Source organism: Camelus dromedarius, chromosome 1 (assembly GCF_036321535.1).
Source record: "Camelus dromedarius isolate mCamDro1 chromosome 1, mCamDro1.pat, whole genome shotgun sequence".
Lineage (NCBI taxonomy): Eukaryota > Metazoa > Chordata > Mammalia > Artiodactyla > Camelidae > Camelus > Camelus dromedarius.
In genome coordinates this window covers 76670987-76697482 of record NC_087436.1, presented here as the reverse complement: position 1 = coordinate 76697482, position 26496 = coordinate 76670987, and the positions used below count along the sequence as shown (strand labels likewise).

The window sequence follows — 26496 nt, the reverse complement described above, 5'->3', positions numbered from 1 at the left end:
CCAGAAGCCCACCAAGAATCACCTCATTAAAACAAGAGATGCTCTTAGCACTCAGGAAATTACAGGGCTTTTAGGAGTTCTGTGTGAGGAACCAAAGTCACAGATCAAATATTAGCAGGAACGAGAGGCAGAGACCAAAATGTACATCTTCACACGGAAAGTGTAAAGAAAGCACCTCCTTCTGGAAGTCTCAGGGGAGGATTACAGTGGCCACTTAGACCTGTGTTTAATTGAAACCCTGCCCCTCGGTCGGCCGCTATGAAGATGAGTTAATAGACCACTTTTACAGAAAGACTGGGTGTTTCAGTCAGCTGTTTCTGCACCTGGGGTGTAGCCACAGTGAGTCCTCATGTGACATTTAAGAACTGGTTCTCAGGTCACTATAGCCTTGTGGGTCTTGTGAACAGAAGCCCTGCTGACATTCAAAGCTAGACGCTTTGGGAGCCATCTCTCAGGTGCTGGTCTCAGAAGTTGAGCTGCCAGATTCAGGGTTCACACCTTGGCTCCTCAGGAGAAGCTGGGGGTTGTAAGTCACCTCTTGACTGTGAGTCGCTGTGCCAAGGGTGGGGTTCAGGATGAGATTGTGTCTTGGTCTCTCTCACCCATTTTCGTGTGTTTTTCTTCTTGTTCATCCAATGCGTGGGAGTTGCTTGGCTAGTTTCAAAGTTTCTTTCATATGTGGCTGAAGATTTGGTGTGTCCATGGGAGAAGGTGAGTTCAAAACCCCTCTAGGTTGCCCTCTGGGACCTGAGTCTGTCTGCTTGCCACGCATCTGTGTGCAGCTTGGTCCCCAGCACGTCCAGCTTGGGCTGTAATCCAGTTTGTGCGGGATGGAGGGAGTTCAGTTTTCTCACTCTTCCCAAATGTCACCTGATCTTTCGTGGTTGGTCAGGCCAGAGTCACATGCCCCACTTTGTACCCAGGTTCCTGTAACTGGGTTCTTACCTGGCCTCTCCATCTCTCTTCTATACTCATATGGAAAGCAAGGTGATATGGTTTAATGTGAATGCCGTGACCTTAGGATTTGAACTTTCCCAGTGATTTTTGGTATTTTTAAAGCTGGAAAACATTTTTCAAAATTTATGCTTCTACTACCGAATTCCGCCCATAAAATGGTCTCAAAAAGTGAATACATATCTGAAACATCTTTTTTTGTTCTAAGATCAGTTCTAGCATTAAACCCACAAAAACTCTGTCATGTAGAGAAGACGTAAAGTGGATTTATTTACAGTGATTAGAAAATAAAACAACAGAATTTAAGATGAGGGCCTTGAGTTATGAGAAATGTCTTTAAGCTATTAACTTAAAAAGATTTCAAAGTCCCTTTTTGTCAAATATCAAACTGTATAAAGAGGTATTTATTTGGTTTTGATAGTTAAATTACCATTTAAAAATTCTTAAAATCGTCAAACATCTTAAGTAGTTCTGATAAACAGAGTACAAGATGTGGGAAGTGTGGAATCAAAACTGTTTTCACTCATTAGGGACGACCTTACATAGTCTCACCAGTTATGAGTTATCAGGACATCTGTAACTTGTGAACATGATTTTCATATCATATTCCCAAATATTATGTATTTCCTCTTTATTTTTGAAAACATGTTAATATACAAATACACATATTGAGGGATGTATTTTTTCATATTTACTAAGTTACACCAAATCGTTAAAACAGGAGTTAACAAATCCATTTGTTAAGATATGCCAACAAAAGCATAACAAAACATACTACCAGAAGTATGCACGTCCTGGCTCCTTCGCTGAAAAGGTCACCTTTCCAGAGCGTAACAAACTGGTGCGTTGGGAAATAGAGAAACATCAATCAAGTCAAGTACATTTTTCACTTGTGTACTGAAGGCACAGTAAAGTGAGCATTAATTAAAAAAAAAACTTTATAAAGTGAGAAATGGAGAGTGAAAGATCAAAGGGCTGGATGAGAGAGTTAAGCAGATAAAGATATGGAAATCTGTTTCAAATCTGTTTCCACACAATCACTTAAAGAAGGAGATGGAATCACTTAAAGAAGACAGGTTGGAAAATCCAGGCTGACTTTTTGGTGAGATTATGCCAGTTGGCATCTGTACTGAGTGCATCGAATGCCCTGCCTCACATCTTCTTGGGCCACTTTTTACTCCAGCCATTGTTGCAGCCTTAACATGACAGGACTTGGCCTCAGCTGCACAGCCATACTGGTGTCTCGGTGGAGGAGGGTGAGATAGAGGTGATGCCAGCTGGTGCTAAGTGCTATGGAGAAAAGTAGAACACAGGGGTAGAAACAGGTGCCAGGGCATGGAGATGGGGCAGTTGCGATTTTTCATAAGGCAGTCAGCAAAGACCTCACTGGGAAGATAGTGAGTCTCTCTGGGGAGGAGCCTTGTGGACACAGGAAACAGTGCAGAAACTCGAAGGCGGCAATATGCCTGGAAGGTTCCTGAGTAACTCAAGAAACCAGCATCCCTGGAAGAGAACGAGCCAGAGAGGCAGGGAAGCAGGAGATGAGGTGATGGTGCCAGGAAGTGGAGAGCCTCACAGGCCTCTCTAAAGATGCTGGCTTGGACTGTGATGAGATGGGAACTCAATGGAAAGTTTTGAGAGAAGAACTGACATGTTGTGGTGGGTGTTGAGACTGGGCTGGAGAGGGTGGGGCCAGGTGTGGAAGCAGAGACATCAGGTAGGAATCTACTACGACAATTACGTCGAGAGATAATAGCAGCTTTTGCAGAAGCTGGGAGCAACAGATGCAGGAGGAGGTGGGAAGTGAGATTCCAGACGTACTTTGATGGTAGAACTGGTAGAATTTGCTCACAGGTAAGATGTGAGACATGAGGAGCAAGGATCATTTCAAGATTCTAACTGAGAAACAGGAGGAAGAATCACTATTAACTGAAACTGAGAAGACTTTGACTTGGTTGGTGGGTTTGGGAAAAGGATTAAATTCTAGATACAATAAGTTTGAGATACCTATTAGACATTGAAATGGAAATATAAATTAATCAATAGGCTGTGTATATGTGTCTGGAATTCAGGAGAATGCCCGGGATGAGACGTAAATTTGGGAGTTATCATCCAGATGGCATTTTGCCACCAAACTGGATGAATCACAGAGATAGTGTGTATGGGGAGAAAAGAGAAGGGGTCTGTGGACTGAACTCTGGGTCACTCCAGTGTGTTGAGGTTGGGGAGCCCAGGAGAATCTTGCAAAGGACCAGAGAAGGAGTGGACATTGACGGTGAGGGTAATAGACAACTTCTAAAGGGAAGACCAGAGTGGAGTTGTGGCTGGAGGGGACCTGCGAGGTTAAGAGAAGGGTTCTTCTGTTAATACTGGAGGAATAATAGCACACACACGGGCTGTTAGAAACTATTGGGTAGAGAGGGAAATTTGGTGATGCAAGAGAAAAGAAAGAATCACCAGAGCTATGGCCTTGAGTAGGCAAGAGAGCGTGTGACTTCATGCACAAAGGACCTTTAGTAGGAGCACAGGTTGTGCAAAATGACAGGATGACAGGGGGCAAACAAGGAAGGATCTGTGGGCCCGGATGCCAAAAGGTGGGTAGAGGTGATGATTCAAGCTTCCAGGCTTGTGAGAGTTGTGTTTTCACTGTTTCTATTTCCCTGTTCCATAGGAAGGAAGGTCAACAGCTGAAGTGAAGACAGGGAGGAGGCACTGGTGAATGAGGACAGCGGGGTTTGAAACAGTCCTCTGGAAGCGTGGGAGAGTGAGTGGATCAGGGAAACCTGCATGGCCCCTGAGCTGCAGGGACCCATTTGAAAGCGGGGCATGTGCATTTAAAGTTGTTTGCTTTTTTTCCTAGCCCTGTTCAGCTGGGTGGAGGAGTAGAATCATCGGAGAGCTGAATTTAGCCAGGATGGGGGTTTGGCCAGTCTAATATGATAAAATGAAAGACATGCAGGGAACGGAGGGTGTACACAAGGGATACCAATAGTTTTATATTGTAGATTTATGTTTTCGTTTGAATCAATTCCCTCATCTGACTTTAACTTTTCTACTGAACCTACCACCTCTCATTCATCCAACTGTGGAACCCCAGAGCATGATCCTTGCTCCTCATGCATGGAAGGGAGGGAGCAGGGTAAGGGGGGAAATCAGTCTAGTGTCAGAATATGGAGGCTCTAGAAATCTGAGCTAAAGAATACTGTTCTTAATAAATTCTCCATCCAGGAGAACCAGGAGGAAGCAGCATGTTCTTTCCTGACCTAACCTCAGAAATCTGAGTTGAACAGTAACCTGTTTTTGTAAATAACTTGCACTGGGACACAGTTACATCCATGTTTTTACATGTAGTCTGTGGCTGTTTTTGCATTTTGACAGCAGAGTTGAATGGTTGGGTAGAAACTGTATACCCTGCAAAACCTAAAATAGTTACTGTCTGGCCCTTTAGGGGGGAAAGTTTGCTAAACTCTAATCTAAAACTCAAAAGAATATCCTAAGTGGGAGCTTTCAAACTGATCAGTCTTGGGCTTTGTTGAGTAACTGAACCTTGTCATGCAAACCTCCAGTACTTATAGAGCAGTACCTACCAAGGGATCAGATTCCTCAGGGAGATTACAGGGCCTTTCTTACCCCTCATTTCCTAACTCCAGAGATGGTCCCTAAGACGAGACACAACACATGAACTGCACCCAGATTTAAGCATTAATTTTGGGATGTTTGCCAGACCAGATGGTTAGAAAAGCTAAGTACTATTGATTTATTTCTTACCCTTTATGAGGCAACATTAGAGACAATGGACCTTATCAGAACAAATGAGAATAAACAACAGAATGCAGATCAGAGGAGAATTAAGAACAAATGCTATTGGATTTTATTAGGCTATAATTAATTTTGTATGTAGAAAAGCACTAATTATTAGTTAATTGTTGACCACACCAACAGAGCTCTATCTCATGGCAGCTGGGCAAGGATGGACTTCTCTGTTTCATGAATGTCACTCTCTCCCATATAGTACTGTGACCATAATCTCCAGTACCCTGGGAATGCTTTCCTGCAAATGCAATTAATCATCCATCAAATGCCTTTGAGCACTTAGTAGACATTAGAGGCTGGGGAAACAGATTAATAAGACCCGATTCCCGCCAACAATGTTGCAGTGCAGTGGTGATTTGCACCCAGAACTGCAATGATTGTTCTTACATGGTTTTGGCTCACAGACCTTTATGAGATTGTGATCAAAACGACAAACCTTATTTTTAGAAAAACAGATGTGCAAAGGCACATCTAAACAGAATTTTACATGTAATTTCAAGAGACATTATATTTCCTGAAGGTCATTTATGAAAGTCTGTGTGGGAGCTTACTCCCTTTTTAAAATCCTTGTGGTACAGAGCACGGGCACAACTGAGAGAGAGAGAGCTGGTGTGTGTGCGCGTGTGCATGTGTGTGTGCGCTCACACACACATGCAAGTGTCTTAGTTTCTTAAGGATCTTAAGATGGAAAAATATTTTCTAGGTGGGAGGAATGGCTTATGCAAAAGAAATGAGACATGGTAAGTCAGGGGAATTCAGGAAGTCAAAGCAGTTTGGTTGGACACATTCCGAGGGCAGATGACTAACGCCTTGGGAGAAGAGGCTGAAAAAAGACTGAAGACTGAGTCATACCTAGTATATTGTATGAGTAGATCTGTCACTCTTCCTTGAAGGACTGCATGTCCCTAAGGGGGGCACACACTATGGGACATGCAGTTTATCGCAGGACACATATTTGTTTGCCTCTACCTGGTTGTTTATTGCTGATTTTCTCTTTTCTTGATTTTTTTCCTTTATTTTTTTTTTTAAATTTAGGCATGTGTTAGTGAACAAGGATCTTTATATATACTATATCATAGGATCTAATTAAATGTTGTAGCAATCGCACTAGCTTTTATTATTTATTTATTATTTTATTTTATTATTTTTATTTTATTATTTATTATTATTTATTTAGCTTTTATTTTACCTATTTTACCCACAAGAAAACAGATCCAGAGAGGTAACTTATGTGGTCAAGCCCACAGAGCTAAACACAGCAGAGCTGGTAACTGGACACCCTTTTTCCTAATTTCAGGTTTTATACTTTTTCCTTTGGGCTTAAGACACTGAGCCAAGTAAGTTTTGTTGATAATTGTGAAGGATAATTGATCATTTCTGGCTAATGTAGAATACCCGCTTGTAAGTCAGGTTATTAAATGTGACCATACTTTTTGTTTAGTATTTTATGTAGTAATTTTATTTAGGCCAAGAATGTTGGAGTGAATAGATTTTATTTCTATTTTTTAGTTGATCTTTCACACTTACGTACTCTGACTTTGGTTTTTATTTTGTTTAAGAGAAAGTTGCAGGAAGGCTTATAGCTGGGGTTGAACTGACCAAGCTGGACAGACTGGGAAAGGCTTGGAAGGGCTAAGATCTGGATTAGAAAGCCCTGGGAATTCCTCCAAAACACAAACTCCAAGCAACAGACAAAATGACTGCACATCATAAGGAGAATTACATGTTAAGAAGTTTTTTAGAAAGTGTTTTCAGCCTTATTCAGGGGTGGTGAAAATATCTAATTACAAAACCACAAAGCAGAGAGAGAAATGTTGGCTGAGGGAGGGGAGAAACTCTGTGTATTCACAAGTAGAGTCCAGTGTCAAATGTGGCTTGACTTCCATTAGCTTTGTTTTTTGACATAATAGATTTTTCTAGAAAGCCTTCCCCAAAATTAAACCCAATTAACGCACAAATTCCTACTGAGATTTAGAAGCCAATCAAAGACAGATTCTGAGATGACAGGCTGAGAAGGAAGGGACAGTGCCCAAGTCGATCCTGGTCGTAGTAAGATTCAGGGAGACCAGACTTGGGTGTGGCACTCGGACATCAGACGAGCGCAGTTCTAGGATACTCAACATCCAACAGAAAAAGGAAAGATGATAGTGGTTGAAGATGTCAAAGCAAGGAGGCTTCAGTAGATTAACCTGGCTTTTTTCGTAGTTGTGCTGAGGGTCGGCTCTGAATACAATACAATAAGATCCATCACTTGGTGAAATAATGTGCAATGAGACATTGAATCACAGCCACAAGAAAGGGAAAAAACAGTGTCAAAGGCCCCACCCAGTGTTGCATAAATGACAGGGAAACATATTTGGAACAGGATACGTTGAGCACTGTTTGTCTGTGTGTCCCCACCAGAAGAACAACCTCTAAACCCGTTAACCCAGTCAAGTCATTTTCTGTGGAAGTTTCTGTGACCTTTCCCACAGGCCTTCCCCTGCGCTGGATCCCAAGCTCGGTGCCACTTCACAGCTTGCATCATCTCCTCGGAACCCGGCCAGGGGGAGAGAGAACAGCTGGGAAGGGATGATTGTAAAAAGCCCCCAGGATTCTACAGAGGGTCCAGAAACCCCCTTCATGAAGTAAACTTAAGGAGCCCGAGGGCACTTTCGCCAGACACAACGGTAGTGTGAGAAGAGAGACACAAAATGCGAGTTGATTGGTGTGACCACGGTGCAGGGCAGACTTTTGTAAACAGGCTAAAAGTCCTGTCTATTTCGTAGTATTTGTTAATATGACCGCAGACACGTTGACTAAATCCTAGGAACAGCTGCTCTTGATTCAACAACAGGGCATTAAGTCCCACAGCAAATACATAAAGTCCCACTCTATTTTCATAATTGAAATACATATTTTAAAGACCCTTTCAGTTATTCAGTGTCACTGCACACATTATGACTCATTTTAAAAAGACTCTCAGTTTCCACAATGACTCTTAGTAGACTGTCTGTAGATCATAACATGAACTGAAGTTATTTCAAGAGAATATAGTTTTTATTTAATCTTAGCTCATTCCTCTAAATTGAAAGCCACTATTCCTAAAGCACCTCTTGGAGAGATATGAAGCAATTTCCCCCCTCTATTTTGGTTATGTGAATACATTCCATTGCTGTTTTATGATTTACGAGCTAGGTATTATGTGGAACTTTTTATTCATTCTGAGCCTATGTAATTGCAGCTACAAAATGGCGATATCATCAGAATCTACCTGCTACAGTTGTTTGAGAATTAAATAGAATAATATATGTAGTGCTTAGCAAAATGCTGGGACATAGAAAGTGCTCAGTAAGTGTTAGCAGTAATAATCTTTATCATCACCATCATTATTCATTTAAACTCAGGTTAGTCAAAAATATTCTCATTTTTAAATGATAAGTTTTATGTTTGAAGATAGCTTATAACTTCTGATTTTTAACTTTATATAATTATCACTACTGTCTAATTTGAAAATGTACAAAAATTTCAACATCCTCCAAATTTGCTTGGTAAGGGAGTCACATATACATAAGGGGAATTTTTTTTTAATTATTTCAAATTTTTAAAAATAGCTCAGTTTAATTTTCAGGCACAATAATGTTTAATTTATGAAAAATCGAAAAAATCTCAATGATTAAAATTTATTGATAATCATTTTGCATTAAGCATTTAATCTAATCTTTACTATGCCAAAATAGAGTCATTGATGTTTTTAATTTTTGCTTATTCAAAAAAAAAAAAACATGGAACGTTTGTATACCAATGTGGAATGCTTAAGAAATGTGCCACTCCGAGCAAATTGGAAACAATGATTGAGAACCTCAAATTCATCTTGTTTGCTACATTTTAGGGCAGCAGATTCTCCAGCTTTACTGAGAAATGTTCAGAGAGGGAATGGAAAGTGTTCTGAAATCAGAAGAAGACGTGCGTCAGTGCTTATCTGCCACGGCATGGAGACCTCCCTCGGTTTAAAGGCCAGCCAAGCGTTGTCTTTGGAGCTTAGCTATGTAACCCAATGACATAAATGGGAGTGTCAGGTTGAAATCCTTCCAGACTTGGATACATCATGTGCTGAATTTTTTAGACCTAGATATAAAAATAGTTTCCAGGCTTAGAATCAGACGTAATAAGGATGAAGTACCTCCATAAATTAAGTTTTCTAAAAGCTTCAAACGTAATTGAATTCGGGTAAGTCCTGCTATAATAAACAAGTCAATTTTCCCAGGGTCCTGTGTAGAAATATGTCTCAAAGTGGTTCACACTTTCAGAAGTTCTTCCATGGCCTTCGCTTCCCTAAGGGTATTGTGTCTGAGATATTCTCTGAAGGCAGATTCTAAGACAAAGGTTTTTGTAATCAGTAGTTGATTCATGGATCGCTGTAAAACAAGAAGCAAGTGATTCCAGGAGCAAGAAGAAGCGGTCGAGGGTTAGAACAGGAAGGAGGAGAAGCAACCCAAGGGACGGCGTCGGCCGACACTGTGGTTCCTTCTAAAGAGCCATCTGGTCTGTGTTTCAGATAAGACCAAAAGGTATCAAAAGAGGGGACACCTATTCCTTCACTTCTGCCTCGTCAAGAGAGGCCTCACCGATCCTCCCCTGCACTTTGGAATAGTGCAGTCGTATTTACAGACTGCCGGTGCAGGTGCATCAAAGCCAAAACCAAACATACAGCAAAAAAAACCCCAAAAAACCAAAAAACCAACAGTAGGAACTGAAAGATAGTAACACAGGCCTGAGTTGAGCACTGTCAGGTTGCACCTGTGGGAAGCTGGCTGACGCCGTCAAAGAACCATTCAGCACAGCAGTTCTGGGGTGGGACGTGGAGACAACGTGAAGTAGAGCTCAGTATCTGCTGCCATTCATCCCTGTCACCATTCGGTCTCTTTCATTCCCTTCCCAGTGTCCCTTTCAAGGTAGTAGCCAAACTTGCAAGGACTTAATAAAAGAGGGTGAGTTCAATGAACTTCAGTCTTCACTGCTGTAGCTAGTCCTAAAGCCATCATCAGTATCTTCTCTCCCCCAAGACCCATTTTGAATTTCCCTTATAAGTGGCTAGTAATGGTTGTGTGCCTGGTGGACTGACCCTAGACTTTATCCTCAGGGTTCAGAATAAAATCCGCATTGTGGAAGACTACGTGCCAACCTTACAGGGTGCTGTACCTGAGCTGGTGCCTTTGCCAAGCCTTTCTCCTATCCTGTTCTACAGCCAGCCACTCTGCTCAGGCAAACTACTTCTGGGTGATGAGGTATGTAATAAGTGTAATGGACTCCGTGGATACGTATCCATTCTTCTATTTCTTTTGCTGTAAAATTAGTCTGTTCTTGTCAAGATGAAGCAGACAGAAGAAAGTATACAATAAATACATGTGTTGCTTTATGTTTAACCTAAATAATGGTTTTGTGGTGGATGCAACCCACAAGGGTAACAAAATTCCTTTTGCAAATCATTCAGTAAAACCAAACTGCTCTGCAAATGTTTTGATGGTTAATGGTGATCACAAGACAGGGATTTTTGGTAAGAGAGCCATCCAGACCTGTGAGGAGCTGGGTTTTGATTACGGAAAGAGCCAGGCTGATGCTCTGAAGTTTGCGGGCACTGGATGAGAACTGAAAGTCCCTTGACGTTTGCTACCTTCTCCTCCCTTTCCTTCTCCCTGGCACAGCTGCTTTAGCTTTAGGAACAGCAAGGACAATGGGCAATTTAGAAAAAGTAAATGCAGTTTGCAAATTCTGAATTTGCAAAGTCCTGTAAGAATAATTTAGAGTAATGAATTTAAAAATCAAATTTGTATCGCCTTCTCACCAGCTGCAAAGTGTTTTGTACCAGAAAAAAATTTGCAATAATGCAGTATGGTACATTTTTCAACTCTGAATAAAGACTACTTGAATTTTAAGAGAGAGCAAGAACAAGAGTGAGAACGAGAGACAGAGAGAAAGTGAGCACAAGGTGTGCGTACAGGCCCTGGGGCAGGCACGGCACAGCACGTCTAGGAAGTGGGTCTGCGCAGCTGCTGGAGCTCAGACGGTGAGCACTGTAAATATTCACCAAGAGTCTGAGGCAACAGCTGGGCGATGAGGGCCATGCAGTAGCTGGAATAAAATAACGCCCTGTGTTTAAGGACACTAGCTTCAGGAGGCTGAAAGCAAATAGCTCCTCCTCTCTGTCCTGATCCTCCTATGGTTTGTTGTAAGGGTGTCCTGGATTTTAAGCAGTTCTCCCTGGTAAAAGCAGACTCCCTGGACACCACAGATAGCACTTTTTATGATCAATTTCTTATAGGGTGTGTCTCCATCCCCTGGCAGAATGAGATGATCAAAGCTGAAAGTTTCAATGACATCACTGAAACTGAAAATGAGGGAAATATGACATTAGAGCTAGAAGAGAAAATATGTCACTAAGTTCCCAAACCACAGAGAGGCTTCTTCTGCAGACTTCTCAGAAGATGGGGCTGCCTCAACACTGGGCCCATGAGAAGGAAAAGCTGTCCATAGCTCATGCCCACTCACTAGAACTCAACGCCACAGAGCACGTGCTTCATCCTACCTGAATTGCAACAGACAGATATGACATCTTAACATGTAAAAACAATCTGTTAGCATAAGTCAATGTTGGATGTGATACCATGTGAATAGATCAAGCATTAGGTAAATACTCTTATTGTAGTGATGGAGGAGGTTCTGTAAGGCTAAAAGGAAAGCCCAGGTGTCAATTCCAGTAAAGATGGCACAAGGTGGAAGAGCTCCAGTGTAATGACATTGGAATCAGACAGTTGGCTCTTCTCTTCAGGGATGACGCCACATTGCTGCGTGTGTGAGGGCACTCTAGAGCAGCAGTAGCGAGTTCATTCTTGATGCGAGGTAGTCCATTTAGCGCCTCTATCCCTGACACATCATTCATAACTCACTGTGTCAGCACCACTGGGCTGAGTAAATACGGTGGTTGACACTTGCAAGATGGATCATCTTGTCCAGTTGGTTGCTGAGTGCCTCTTTTGTAGTGAATACATCTCAGTGGGCATTCATGTGAGACATAAATATTTGCATATTCTGTGGCCACTTCCAGTGTTCCACCTACTGGCCTCTTCTCCAGACTTCTTTGCCTCTGATCATTGGTTGTTGCTCCTTCATGCACAGGGGTCAACGTACAGTCATAACTCAAACCACTGTCCTCTCTGCCTGGTAAACTGTAGACTGCACTGCTCATAATTTTGAACACTGAGAGAATTTCCTTCACCCCAATCTGGGGCCATCTTTGAGGAAGGCTGGAGCATGGTGGTAGCAGTACTTTTCTGGCTGGTCCTAAGGTTTTACATATTCCCGTCTGTGGACCAGATCTGAGTTTTTCCTCCTCTGTCAGTTGATCATAATTGTTTCAGATTGGGTTTCCCAGGAAGCAGAGTCTGTTCAAAGGATTTAACATGCAAGAGGTGTATCAGAGTGTGCTCTTGAGAACGTATCTGTGGAAGGAAAAAGGGTGAGGCAGGACTGGGCAGAGATGCGAGCTGTGATGCAGTATCCGTGGAGCACCTCTGCTTGCCCTGCAGACAAGACTGAAGACCAGAAGACTCCTGAGATCTGTCCTGAGCTCGGGGGAGAGAATCAGATCTTTGTATGCCTTTTTCAGTGATCACCGAATGTAGGCTACTCAAGATGGGGGGTGATCTCAGGAAAGGAGGCTCTTTTCAACTAAGGCAACCTCCAAAGGGCTGACAGCGAGGGCTATTACAGTGTGTGGGATAATGAGTCTTTTATCCCTGAAGGGAAATTTGGGAAGTGAATGTCAGCATATACCAGAGCAGTCAACCTCTAGAAGGTATAATTTGAAGGAAAGGCATTGGTACAGCAGAGATGGTTTTCATGGGAGTCTGCTTATGTGGTTTGCTTGTTCTTTCTGAACCTGAATAAAACATTGTCCCCACTGATACTTGGGGTTGCTGCTGTACACTGGACCTTAGGGCTTGGCTGATCAATAATACCTAGCTCCTGTGAGCCGTTCTGCCCACAAAGTCATTTGGTATCCCAGGTAAGGTTCCAGATCTGCATTCTCATATTTTCAATTCATAGGAGATAAGCAAGCTAAATGACTATCTAGAAATCTATCACATTGGTGAAGACCTTGCCCTCAGGAAACATCCAGCTCTGTTATCAATAGCCATGGTTTACTGATAACAATAGCAACTCCATGGAGAATTAGCGTATTGAAACACTAGGGTACAAATCAAAGTTGAAAGTTAACATATGAAGTCGCTCTTTTAAACAGAGATATTTCATGGCGGGAACACTATGAAACAGCTGAGCAAAAAGAACATCCATGATATGTGATAGGAATCCTTACAAAGTATCTTCAATTCACTCTTTTGGAGTCTAATATATGAATATAGTCATAATTGAAATTTCTTTGTTTATAATGTTTTCTTCTCAGAATATAGTTTTATAGAACCCTTGGGTTACTACCACCCTTAGCATCTTAACATCTGCAGATCTTAGCATCTTCTGGTTAGTGCCTTTGTCTATAATTAAGCAACTATATTTAAAAAGATTAATCCTCTAGAATATACACCAATCTTTTAATAATTTATTTTGATACTTGACACCTGTAAGTGGATTTACCAATGGATGTAGCTATTGGGGGAATTTATATATAAATATGTATAATAAGTAAAGTGTGTGTGTGTGTGTGTGTGTGTGTATATATATATATATATATATGTCCAATATAATACTTTTAGAATATAAATATGAAAACTTGAGAGAAAATTAACCTAAATTACATGGACTATGCCTATCTCAAATCTGCAGGATTACGTGGTGTTTTGAAGAGAAACTGAACTCTCCCCATCAAGATCTGAGGTCTAAAGCTTCTTCCTTTTGAACCTGGACCAGCTTTAGTGACTCTTATTATTAACCGAACATAGTAGATGGGAGCTGTATAACTCCAAGGCTGGATCAGAAGAGACCACGAAGCTTCCACCTGGCTGTCTTGGAAAGCTCACTCTGACGGAAGTCAGAAACCATGCAATAAGTCTGATTATCCTGCAACCAGTATGCTGGAGAAGACAAAAGCAGACGCCCTAGTCAACAGCCCAGCTGAGCCATCAGCCTATAATTGACTCCAAGGGTCAGCACTTGAGAGCCGTCTTCGACAGCCAGCCCATTCAGACTTTCCTATGACTGTATCCCAGCCAATGTCTGAGTGCACCCATATCAGAGCCAAGCATTCCTCAAATTTCTAATCTATAAAATAAGAAGCAAAGTGAAATGTTTGTTTCTAGAATTTTGGGGTTAATTGTTAGACAATGATAATAACCGATTAGTGTGTGCCAAGTTCTCTGCTCTGTGCATTATTTCAATCGACTCCTTTAATACTGACACTGATGCAAAGTTAAGTGTCATTTCATTTTAGAGATGAGGGGTTGGAAGTGGACATTGAGAAGACGTGATTGCTGGTTGACCCACAAGTTGCACCTGGGCAATCAGGGGCTCCTCACCCCCTCCCCTATCCTCAGAATGTGTGTTCTGCCCATCATTCCCATGGTGGGAGCCGTTTTCGAGGATGGACCCTTGAGAGAGTGATGTGTTGTTAAGACCATCTGGACAGGGTATGTGACTGAAGCCCTTTCAGGCCTCTATATAAATTTTCAAGATTCTGGCAGGTGGGTGTGGAAACTGACTCTTCTTGTGGGTGCCAGGGATGAGTTTTGCATGTAAGTCCCCTTGCTTATTAAACCTACCACCTACCAATCCAGAGTGCTCTGCCTCTTCCTTGGGTTTCTCTCTGTCCTCCACAGATGGGGGCCAGTTTCAAATTTCACCGGGGGAAATCCAGTGGTTCCAAGCCAAGATGACGAAAGTGAGCTTCAAAGAGGTTAACCTTCTCTTCACGGCACGCAGCTAAGGAGAGGCAGAGCTGAAACTCAAGCCTAAGTTTGCCTGACTAACCGTAACCTGAACAATAAGATCTAAAGAATCTTGTATTTGTAGAGTAAAGACCACTCTTTAAGCAAAAAAAAAAAAAAAAAGAAAAAAAGAAAAAGAAAAAGAAAAAAGAAAAAAGCAACATATCTGATACTAATTGAATTAGAAATATCCATATTCAAATAAAATAATTAAAAGATTTTCTCGGGTTCAGCATGTGTAGCCTGGAAATGAAAAATCTGGATGAGAGAGCCCTAGTGAAAAACAAATTTAACTATTACCATATGAACATTGTTGCCTGGATAGTGATGGTGCCAAATGGCTGAGCAAAAGGTATTGGAAATAATCTGTAACAACTTTTGTAAAGATGTTCTGGCATAAAAATGAAGAACAATTTTATTTTGAAATAATGAAAAGCATGAGTGAAAATATAATTAGTATCTGTAAAAAGTGAATCATTATAGTGCTTTGCTTTGAATGACCTTTGATGAAATTCACGTTCTTCAATAAACCATTACCCATTTTACCTGACATTAAAAAAGGAGAAATCAGGTTTCTTTTCTTTTCTTTTTTTGCCTTTCATCCCCTTTATATCATCTATCAAAACAAAAATATCAGACTTAAACTACTGTCTCATATGCCAAGACTGATTGAGGAACTATAATTATTCTTGTTCACACACTAAACATATTTTTTATTTGTTCTGATTATGTAAGTGGTTTGTAATTTATTTATCCCGAATAAAAACTATTTTCCATTTCTATTCTGTTTCACTTACACAGTTTTTTACATATTAACTCTCAATCCAGGCAAAGAAACGCTTCATCAGTGACGACCCCTTCATCTCCCTCACTCTCCTTCAGAGGTGTCTTCCTTTATTCTGCGTGATATTTGACATTCGGGGAATAGGTTGGATGTTTAAAATCCTATATTTATTAGTATTTGGCTTGTTTGATCCATGCTTTTTGATTATTCGTATGTGTAAGCATCATCTGGGGAATGCATGATAAGAACAGTCGATTCCTGGACCACATTGCCAGAGATCCTGATCTGAAGGGTGCAGAGCTGGGCTGAGGGATCTACAGTTGTAAGGAGGAGTCTAAGACTCTGTTTGCAGGCGGATCTTTCTGCATATACTCTTGTCTTTCAGACTATTTACCTCCAGTGTTTCTACATAGAATTTTTCCTCATAATCTATAAAATTGTCGTATCTTATCTTAAAATGATCATCAACTGAAATGAAAATGGAAAGGACAAAGCCAGGAAAATTCCTCTCCCCACAATTCATCTTTGTATTAATTCAGCAACAAACCTTACTAAGTAATCTCTATTACCAGACAATCCCTCGGTATTCAGAATATAAAATAACACAAGACAACTGCTCACTAAGATGCCTATTATAATAGGTCTCTGTACTTCAAAATCTGTGTTTCCCAGAAGTAATCATTTCTCTCCTATATCCTTTCTTTGCTGTTAAATTAGTGTGTAATACATTAAGAGAGGGTGCTTTGAAGTTTTCATTTGCAAAGATGCTATTCAAATCCTCTGTCACCAACGAATTGTGATGTGGAATAAGAATAAATTTTTTATTCATAAAATAAGGATAATAATATTCAATTCACAGAATTTTTTTTAAGCATTTCAAAATTTTCAAAAATAAATAAGATAATGTGGGGGCTCTGCCTCCAGTATAACAGTGCAAGGAATTCTATGGACTTGCTTCCAGCAAAACTGATAAAAAATATTTTTATAAAAAGCAACTATTTAAAGTCTCTGGAAATGGATCTAAGAGCACACAGCAAATGAAAAAATATTCATTCAGGAATATCTACTACAACTTGGCAAGAACAGCAAGAGTCGATGGTATTTGAACCAAGACCCAACTCTCTCCTTTGCTCTCCCATCTCAGCAAGACAGAAACTCCACTCCAGAGTTGTGTAACCAAGGATGCAGGACTCACTCTCATTTCTAGCTCCAAGTCAGAGGGCTATTTTCCTAGGAGAGGCAGCACAACAGCATTTCTCATCCTGATCCCGACTGTCTGTTGCTGAACCTAGGTTCTGAGCAAGTGTGACTGACAGGCAGGGGCTCCTGTCTCCCACTCAGCCCCCACTCGCGGGCAGAGGCTATCTTGGGTGGAGCCTCACTGAGAATGCCGAAGCCTGTCCTTTGCCTTGCTTGTCAGGTGGGTGGAGGTTCCATGTTGAGAGAGGCAAGCAGACAAAACCCGAGGCTACAGTTTGCCCCCTTCCACTCAGCACTCAGCACCAAGGCAAGTGTGTCTTTCCATTGACCCCACACCTAGCTCCGGAGCTATGGCTAATACGTTTTGCCTGGAAGGAGAATCAGGTTGCATATTAGAAAGCTCTGACTCCTTTCCCAAAAGAACTGATTTCATTTGCAATAGGGTGTAGAGAAATTTAAACTTCAAGGTGTCCTCAAAACTAGCAGGATTGTGGCAACAAACATATGATAGGAGGTTGGTAGATTCATTGGGGATATAGGCAAAAGTGTTGGCTAGCTGTTTGCCAGAGAGGTGGGGAAAGAGGCAGGGGGAGGAACACTTCCTGGGCCAGAACAAATCTCAGACAGGAGCTACCCCTTCAAAGCAGCCTAATTTCACTGGATGTAATTTCATGGGGTCTAATTTCATTGGATAGGTCGGCTGAACAATTCATACCCTAGGATATTGTTGAAAACAATACAGCAAGTAGCTGGCAATCACAGTAGTGCAACTAACTTGGTGCAGGCAGGGGAAAAGACAGTCAAAGGAAGTCCTGCCAAACACTGTCGTTTGAGGTTGATGTGGGCTATCCAAGGCTGTGTGCCTCAGCAAACCGCATCAGAGGCTTCACAGAGTGGTGGGTCGGGGTGGGGTGGGTGATCTACTTCACAAAAATGGTCCAGTCCATAACAATAACAGACCCTGGCAGGGAGAGGCCAGCACCAGAATTGCCAGAATATGTTATCTCTAATGTCACTTCCAACAAAAAAAAATTATGAGACATGCAAAGAAACGAGAACATATGACCCACACACTGGGAAAAAAGCAGTCTGTGAGTGACTCGATGTCAGGGTTAATAGATGAAGACTTCAGAGTGGCATTATAAATATATTTAAGAAACTAAAATGAGACTATGATGAAAGACATACAGAAAGGTAATAATAGCAATGTTGCAACAAATAGAGTATCAATAAGGAGATACACATTATAAAAGTAAGAACTAAAAGGAAATAAGAACTACAGTTGAAATTTTCAGTAACTTAAATGAAAAATTCTTTGGCAGAACTCAAGAGTAGCTTGGAACAAGTCAGAGTAGTAATTAGCAAAGTGAAAATAGACTGATAGAGATAATGCAATCTGAAGGACAGAGAGAAGAAAAGAATTAAAATATATATATATTCAGAGACATATGAGACAGTACTGAGCACACCAACATACACACAATGTGAAGAGAGAGAAAAGAGAAAAAAAGAAATAGTTGAAAACCTGCCAAATATGTTGCAAAACATTACACATCCATGAAGCTCACAAACTCATAGGCCAAGTGCAGAGATCCACAGACAGGCAAGTCGTGGTACACATGGTGAACGCCAAAGGCCAGGAGAAAACCTTGAAAGCAGCAAGAGAAAAACGACTCATCCCACACAGAGAACCCCCCAAAATTACCAGGTGAATTCTCCTCAGGAACAGTGGTGGTCAGACAGCGGTGGGATAACATGCCCAATGTGCTCAGAGTGAAGACTGTCAACCAAGAATCCTACAGGCAGCAAAGCTATCACTCAAAACAGAAAGGAGAAAAAAGACTTTGAAAGATAAACCAAAAGTAAAATAGTGTATTATTCACAGACCCATCTTTGAGAAACACTAAAGGAAATTTTTCAGGCTAAAAGCAAACGATCTCATATTTTTCAAATCCACAGAAGGAAACAAAGAACACTTATAAAGGCAAAAATGTTAATTGTGAAAGAGAGTATGAATGTATATTTCTTATCTTTTCTTCTCTTAAGTAATTTAAAAATCAATTGTATAAAACAAAACAATATGTATATAATGACTTTTTGAGCCTATAACACACAGAAATGTAATATATTTGCCATTAAGAGCTCAAAGGAGGTGGGTGGGAACACAGCTCAGCAGGGCTAAGGAAATGACTCCGGAGGTTAACTCGAATCCACAGAAATAAATCAATACATCCAGAAGTGGTAAATGATGAATACTCTTGGTCTTTCCCCAAATCTGTCTTTGCTAACTGAGATACTGACTTAACTTACTCTGTTTTTCACCCTCTCCCAAGAACCTAGGGGGTCCCTAGGCTGGCATGCTTTTGTGATGCTGGAGAAGGGACAAGAGGTGGGAGCCAAGGATCAGCAAGGGGTCTCTCTGCTGCATTTCCCAGGGGAGTTGAAGCCAGGAGAGTTAAGAGATGTGTGTGAGGAAAGAGGAATTAAAGAAGGCTGGTTGTGGAATCCCATCATGATATTCAATCAGTTTAAGCAAAAAAGAGAATTTATTTTGAAATTAACTTTTATTTACTGATCTGCACCTTTGACAGAAAGCTACCTGATCTACGTGATCCTTAGGAGAAAAGCGCCCACCACCACCTCTCTAGCCTTCCCCATATTTGCTTCAAGTCTTTCATTAGTGATGTTTTCATCCTGTATCTCGGACATTTTACCACTTGATGCAAATGGTACTTTTTATTTATTTTTACATCAATAATGGTAATAATCATTTTATTACTATATCAATAATACTAATTATTAACATTTCCTAGCCAAATAAGAGGCAGTTTGAAATAGAAGGAGTAATTGATAGATCTGTTTCAGTATAGTTTCCATCATACATATCCTGGTGTCTTTGGACTATCCATTTAAATTCTTTTTGAGTATCAAGTCTCTAACCTATTGAATGATGGGCATAACTTGGTCAGGGGTCCCGTGAATAGACTTCAGTAGGTTTAAGAACACCCAGAAATTCTATACACAATTTTCCCAAGATACCTTATAGATTTAAAATTATACAATGGCATTAACTGAACATCACATTTTTCCAGTCAAAATTTGCTTACCTCTTGCCATGTAAAATGTGATTGTTTCTCAATTTATTCAGTGTTCGGTTGTCTATGGAAAGAACAAAAGAATGGATTAAAACATTACGAACATGGTGTTGGAGTCTCCTACTATAAATTTCTGCTTCTATGACTCCTTCAATTCACAAGGGATGTGTGACTGCTCTTGTATTGGGATCAAAAGATAAGTCTCCATTCTGTTTTTGTTTCTTTATGTCTCTCTCTCTTTTTTTCTTTTTAGCAGAAGCATCTTAATAGGTCATTCAACCCAGCCCCGAAGGTTGAAGATGAGGAGACTGAAGGAAACCCTGCACTCTGCTGATTTAGCGAAGATGACACTTCTAGTCCTGAACAGCCGTGGGGTCAGTGCCTTTCCACTCCTCTCTCCAGTCCTTTTGCAGCCTAGGTTTACTCTGCTGAGGTTTTACAGCCCTGTTTTGTATTCAGATTCATAAACTCTACTGTCCATTGGAAAAAGTAGAAGAAAGTGAAAATATGATAATGTGATTCAGTCAGTAGTGGGATGAAGCAAGAAAAAAAGATTTATTTACAAATGTTTGTGCTGGTATAGCTTTGTTTCATTTCTGGTGAAATGGGTAAAATAATTTAAATGAATCTTATTTTTTAATTGATGCATAGATTACACTTTTTGTGCTTGAAAGCAGAGATAAATTTTACTCACAATTTAATTCTTATCTTCAGAGTCTTAGCCAACACTTTGTCTATGGAGGATTGGGATGTGACTCAGTGCACAAAATAAGGATAGAAAGTGGAAAGCATATTCTATGTGTAATATTAAACACAGAGAACACACTTACTTTCCTTGGTATCTGTGGCTTGGTCAAAATCACCTCAAAGTTTGAGGACCTTTATTTACCCCCACAGAACACTAAACCACATTTCTCCAAGGAGTTGGGGAAATACACTGTTTGAATCTTGTTTATCGAGAACAATGGAGTATTTTCCAGGGGACTGTTTCTGATACAAGCACGTAGAGCTTGTAAAAGAACAGTCAACATACATAAGCAACATTTATATGACCACCTGTGGAAGGATATAGGAAAATTTTATATCCTAGAAAACGCTTGAAGAAGGCATATAGGTCAGGGTCCTCTCTGAAAAAATAAATCCATTTGAAGTCCTTGAACATAAGAAAGTCAACATAGGGAGTTTCTGGTGCATGAATAGAAGAACTGAAAGCTAAATTGGTTTTGGTTGGGGCAACTCAGAGATTAGCCACAGCAAGAAGGTCTTAGTTTCCTGAGGGAGAGAGAAACAAAGGAGGAAATGATTTTGTTAGAATCCAGAAGCCAGGGTATCTGAAGAGTGGTGGAACCAGGCTACTTGGCAGGAGTTGGAGCTGGGGATGAGTTTCAGTACCTGTAAAAATAGCTACTGGAAACAGAAACATCCAGGCTTCTCGTCCGCACTTTCTAATCTTCAATGAGTTTCTCCCATTGCTAAACTTGCTGGGAAGTTGAGAGTAGGGAGCCCGGGAAATGCAGATTAATACAATGCACAGCAGAGCAGGGAAACAGTGGAGAAGGACTCTGATAACAGACAGGCAGTGTTATTGGTAGATGTAGCCGGTGTCCAGGTTCTTGCCCCATCCCAGAAAGAATTCAGAGACAAGACAAAGAGGTTAAGAAAGTTAAGGGAAGACTTACTAAGGGATGGAGAGTACACTCTCAAGGGGAGAGCAAACAGTCCCAGGTGAGCGGCTGCCCTGAGTTTTTTGGCAAGTTGGTTACATAGGGTGTAAAAATGAATGGGTAGAATATTCATTGGGAAGGGAAAGGTTTGGGGTCATATTCCCTGATTTTCATCCCAACTCCACCTTTCCAAAGGGAGGAGAGATTTTCCTTATTTAGTCCAGATCAGAAGTGCCATGGCATTGGTGCATGATGGGTACTTCTAATCTGCAAGGCTAATTTTATTGAAATGAGTGCATAATAAGCAGAAGGTTGCATTCAGACACTGGAGATTCCTGCCTTTTCCTACATTTCTTTGTTGGCCTCCAGGCTTCTCATCACCCCAGAAAGTGTAACCACTTATCAGCCCAGAGGATCCTGCTTTTCTTTCTCTGCCCAGGGACCCCTGGTGCTTACATAATGGGGTTTCCTGTATTTGGCTTGTGCCCCTCCTTTCTGCCCAATCCCTGCCATCTGGCCTGTGTCCCCCTTTCTCTGCTCATATCTAGCTCTCTGCCTGCTCTAAAAGTAGAGGAATTATTTCTTTGCAGAAACAATATCAAATACTCAAACGATTAGATGGCAACATAAGAAAAGATATAACCAAGTACTCAAAATTATCCAGATGACTACAAGAGACATCAAATATGAGAAATGTCTCCGGTTGGAAAGGAAAAGTGTGCAGGAATCAGGAAAACTAAGATATGCTGGGACGTGGGCTGTGACCAGATTTTGTTGGGGGAAATGGCAGGCCAGAGCACAGGTGGTGAAAGAAGAGGATTTAGAGGGTTTAGAACAAAGGGAAAGTTTTATAGACACGCTGTTACAGGCGACAGTGAGCCACGCAGACAAGAGGTGCCTGTGTGAGCAACCAGGTGAATATAGGGTTTTTTATTGAGGGGAAGGGGCTGTAAACACAAGGGGTAGGGGGCTGCATGATTGATTTGTGCATAGGTACCTGATTGGTTGTAAGATCTGTCAGGTACTACTCTGAATACCCGATTTACAACTCTGATAAGGACTGGACATCTGCCTGGGGCATTGTGAGGCGCAGTTTCCTGGGGCGGTTAGTTTTATTAGGGTAAACACACATCCAGAGAAAATGCTTTTATCTTGCAGAAATGCAGGTATGCAAGGGTCCTGCAGTGGGGAGTGGGGTTAAGGTGTCACCGGGCTCAAGGCACACAGAGAGCCCTGGAATGGGGATTTTATGAACTTTAGAGCGGCTTCAGGAAGCTCTAGCCAGCTCCACAGATTTGATTTAGAAAGAAAGCAGGGAGGTATCAAGGGTAGAGATGCAGCGTTAAAAAAAGACAGAGATAAGAATTATTCTGAAGTATGTGCGCGAGGTAGGGGTGGAGAAGGAAGGAGGTGGGCATGGCAGTCAAGTGAGGAGACCAGGAGAATAATTCCTTCCTCTTCTTTCCCTCTCTTTTATCCTTACTTCCCTTTCCCATTAAATCAACAGATGTTTACTGAGTACTTTTTATTTGCACATACAGTAGCCTATAGTAGGTACAGGATATGCACTGAATAAAAAGGCCTCACTCTTGCCTTTGGGGACCTTACTGATGCAGAAAAAATGGATGTAGGGCGTGAGGAGGGCCACGTTCCAGGCTTTGGTTGAGCCCTGGGACGTGCCCTGCCAAGTGTGGGTCCTTGGCTTCGCGAAGGAAAGAATTCAAGAGCGAGCCACAGTTGAGTAAAGGTAGATTTATTTACAGAGATACATCAAAAGACAAGAGAAAGGCCACGAGGTGTGGGGGTTGGGTGCTCAGATTAGAGTAAAAGTAGGTACACACTCCATAGACAGAGTGTGGGCCGTCTCAGAAGGGGGAGACATAGAGGGTGGTGGCAGCGAGCCGTGTTGCTGGTTTTTATCGGCTTGGTGGCTTCATATGCTACTAAGTGGAAGGACCAGTCTAACTAGCCTGGGGAAGGGGCTGGGATTCCCAGGAAGTTGGCCATTTCCCACTCTTTGACCTTTTGTGGCTAGCTCTGGGACTGCCATGGTGCCTGTGGGCATGTTATTTACCATGTTAATACATTACAATGATGCTCAAGATCTGCTAGAAGTCAAATCTCCCACCATCTTGAGCCTCAGGGCCTACTGAAGGTTAATCTTCCACCATTTTGATGTTAATTGCTGTATCATTCCTTGAATGGCTATGCCCTGCCCCCTTCCTGTCTCATTACTGTTTAATTAAAGAAATAGCCAATAAATCATTAAACAAACAAAAATGTAATTTTAAATTGTGTGTGAAAAGGCTATAAAGGAAACAAACAGGGTGACATCAAGCAGAAAAATATTCAGTAATAAGAGACAGATTGGGGCTTTTGACCCCTCATGCAGAAAACATTAAACAATATTTGGGGCATATTTCCTGGTACAGTGGAAAACTACTCGTTGCAGATTCTTAACCAAGGAAGTTGTATGGGAGGAAATGACAGTTTTTGCATTTTTTGATCGTCAGACTGGACTCGATATACGAGGCTATGATAGCAACATGAACAAAAATTTAATTTAGACTGTCAGCAGTTGTGGACAGAGAGAAAGCAAACTAGCCAACACTTAATGGCAAACTTGATTCAGGGTTTAAGAAGAAGTCAAAGTTGATAAGTATCATTTGGGAGGCCAGAATAATCATGATGTCATTAGTAAAGAAAGAGATGTTGGGGAAAGAAGATTTACAGGGGAAAGCAATCAGTTTTGAACACATAATTTTAAAGATGATGTCCATTAGAAAAGTGATGCAGCCAATTCTCCTGATGTGATCGATTTTATTTATAAATAACTAATAGAGAGAAATTGGGGTGCAAGGGTATATTCTTAGAAATTTGGAGTTTTGTAATATCATGCTTTTAAGGCGATGACAGAATATACAGTGGGATTGTTCTCACACAGTATGATAATCCATATACATTTAAAACTGTTTATAACAGCTGAGTCTGAGAAGCGTGTTATATAGCTTAGGGTCCCAGAGATTGTTCGCAGAACGCAGTAGGTACTCAGACTACTTAATGATGGTTAATTAGAATTATGCAGATCCCTGAGAAGGCAAAGATACCACTCAGGATCATTGAAGTGCTGATTCTGCTTTCTTGTCCTGGATTGTATGTAGCCTTGCAGACACTGAATGTGATACAAAAGCAGGGAAAAGTCTAATTTGTCTTAATACTATTTAGGGCGAAACGCACTGATTTTTAGAAAACTATTCTGGCACAGGCACCTGTAGAGGACACTGCTAGCGCTCCACCCATCTGCCCTCAGGTCTCTGCCATTTTACATACACGAGGTCTCAGTCATGCGTTTATACACACGAGGTCTCAGTCATTCTTTTATTCTGAATAGCCAGTACCTGTGTTTCTTGGCAGGCAGATGCTCACGAACTTTTAGATTCCACTTTCTGACCTGCACAGAGATCTCAGAACTCCTGGGAGCTTACTCCTCCAGCCTCACCACCATGGGCGGTGTGTAAGCAGTGTCTTGTCAGAGGGGAACTGAGAACTCAGTCCTGTTGCCATCTGATTGAGGATGATGTTGAGAAATGACCCACACTGTCTCCAGAGCTCCCCTGTGGAACTGAGCCAAAGTCTTCCTGGGACTTATGTTGCTATGACTCCCTGTGTGGTCTCCTTTCCTTCCAGATCCCTCTTCCCTAATTATCTAAATTTTTCCTGGAACACTTCCTAAAAAGACACTTTTATATAAATCCTCATTTTGGAGCCTAAAACCAACCTAACTAAGGTGTATTGGTTTTCTATTTGCTGCTGTAATAAATGACCACAAACTCAGTGGCTTACCATAACATGAATTTATTATCTTATAGTTCTGTAGGCTAGAGGTCCAACAGGAGTTAAAACCAAGTCACTGTTAAAACCAGTCACTGGACTAAAACCAAGGTGCTGCAGGGCTGCATTCCTTTTTCAAGGTTCCAGGGGAAAATCTGTTTCCTTGCCTTTTTCTGATTTCAAAGGCCACCCACATCCCTTGGCTGTTGACACTGTCTCCATCTTCAAATCCAGCAAAGGCTAATTGATTTCTTCTCATATCACATCACCCCAACTTCCTCTTCTGCTCCCTCTTCTGCTTTAAAGGACACCTGTGATTATACTGGGCTCACTCGGATGATCCACAATAATCTCTTCATGTTAACTTCAGCTCATTAGCAAACTTAATTGCATTTGTGATCTTAATTCCCATTTGTCTGGGAAACTTAACATAGTCTCACGTTCTGGATGTAGGGGGCTTGTCATTATTCCACCTACAGCAGATGTTAAACCCTGAGTATGAAAAAAGTCTTGTGGTAAGAAAAATCAGACTGTTTTCTCAGAGCACGCATTATTCTACTCTGTTTAAAGTGTTATCAGTTTCTGTCTTTTTTTGGGAACTGGAGTCACCAGAAAAGATAAATTACATCTGTTTCTAACTTGTTCTGTCCATCTTGCTTCTGTTAATTATTTGTGTCCTTGGCTAATTAAATTCGGAATTTAATCTAATCTGTGTGTATCTGGGGAGGGTAGGGAGTCTCTTCTTGCTAAACCACAACCAACACAAAAGACCTTAAGTTCAGCAATGATGAAATTGTAATGCACTATTTTTTCAGCTTGAAAATTAAGAATAAAAAGTATGAGCAATACTTCTCTGCTAGTGAATTCTCTATCAGTGTTCAGGAAGAGACTGAGTGGCAACTGCTTAAGGATATTGCAATGAGAATTAGAAGTTTGACACCTGAAACTAATATAATAGTGTATGTTAATTATAACAATAAAAAAGAATTCAAAGTATGAGGTTGTGTCTAAGCTCTCTTTTATCATATGTTTTATTATAATTATATCAACACAAGGAAGTTAATAATAATTTGGGAGCTGTCTTTCCATCATAATATACCTCAACCAAGGTGCCATCAACAAGGCAGAAAGAAGGCTGTACCTGCAGCAAAAGTTGCTCACCTTCTGACCAGGGAAATAATGCAAAACAAATTGGGAAAGGACAGAATTCTGAATCATGTTACAAAGGAAGCTTTTCA

General features: G+C 41.0%; 1 long non-coding RNA gene across 2 annotated transcripts; it reads left to right on the top strand.

The window, feature by feature from the left end:
• Window positions 1-345: 345 nt before the first annotated feature.
• On the top strand, window positions 346-14730 carry LOC105091764 (uncharacterized). Of its 2 annotated transcripts, XR_010380876.1 has the most exons (4): window positions 346-711; window positions 3626-3718; window positions 9890-10034; window positions 13588-14730. It is a non-coding gene; the product is annotated as an uncharacterized LOC105091764 (long non-coding RNA). The 2 variants fall into 2 exon arrangements; XR_004130637.2 differs by lacking the exon at window positions 3626-3718.
• Window positions 14731-26496: the final 11766 nt, after the last annotated feature.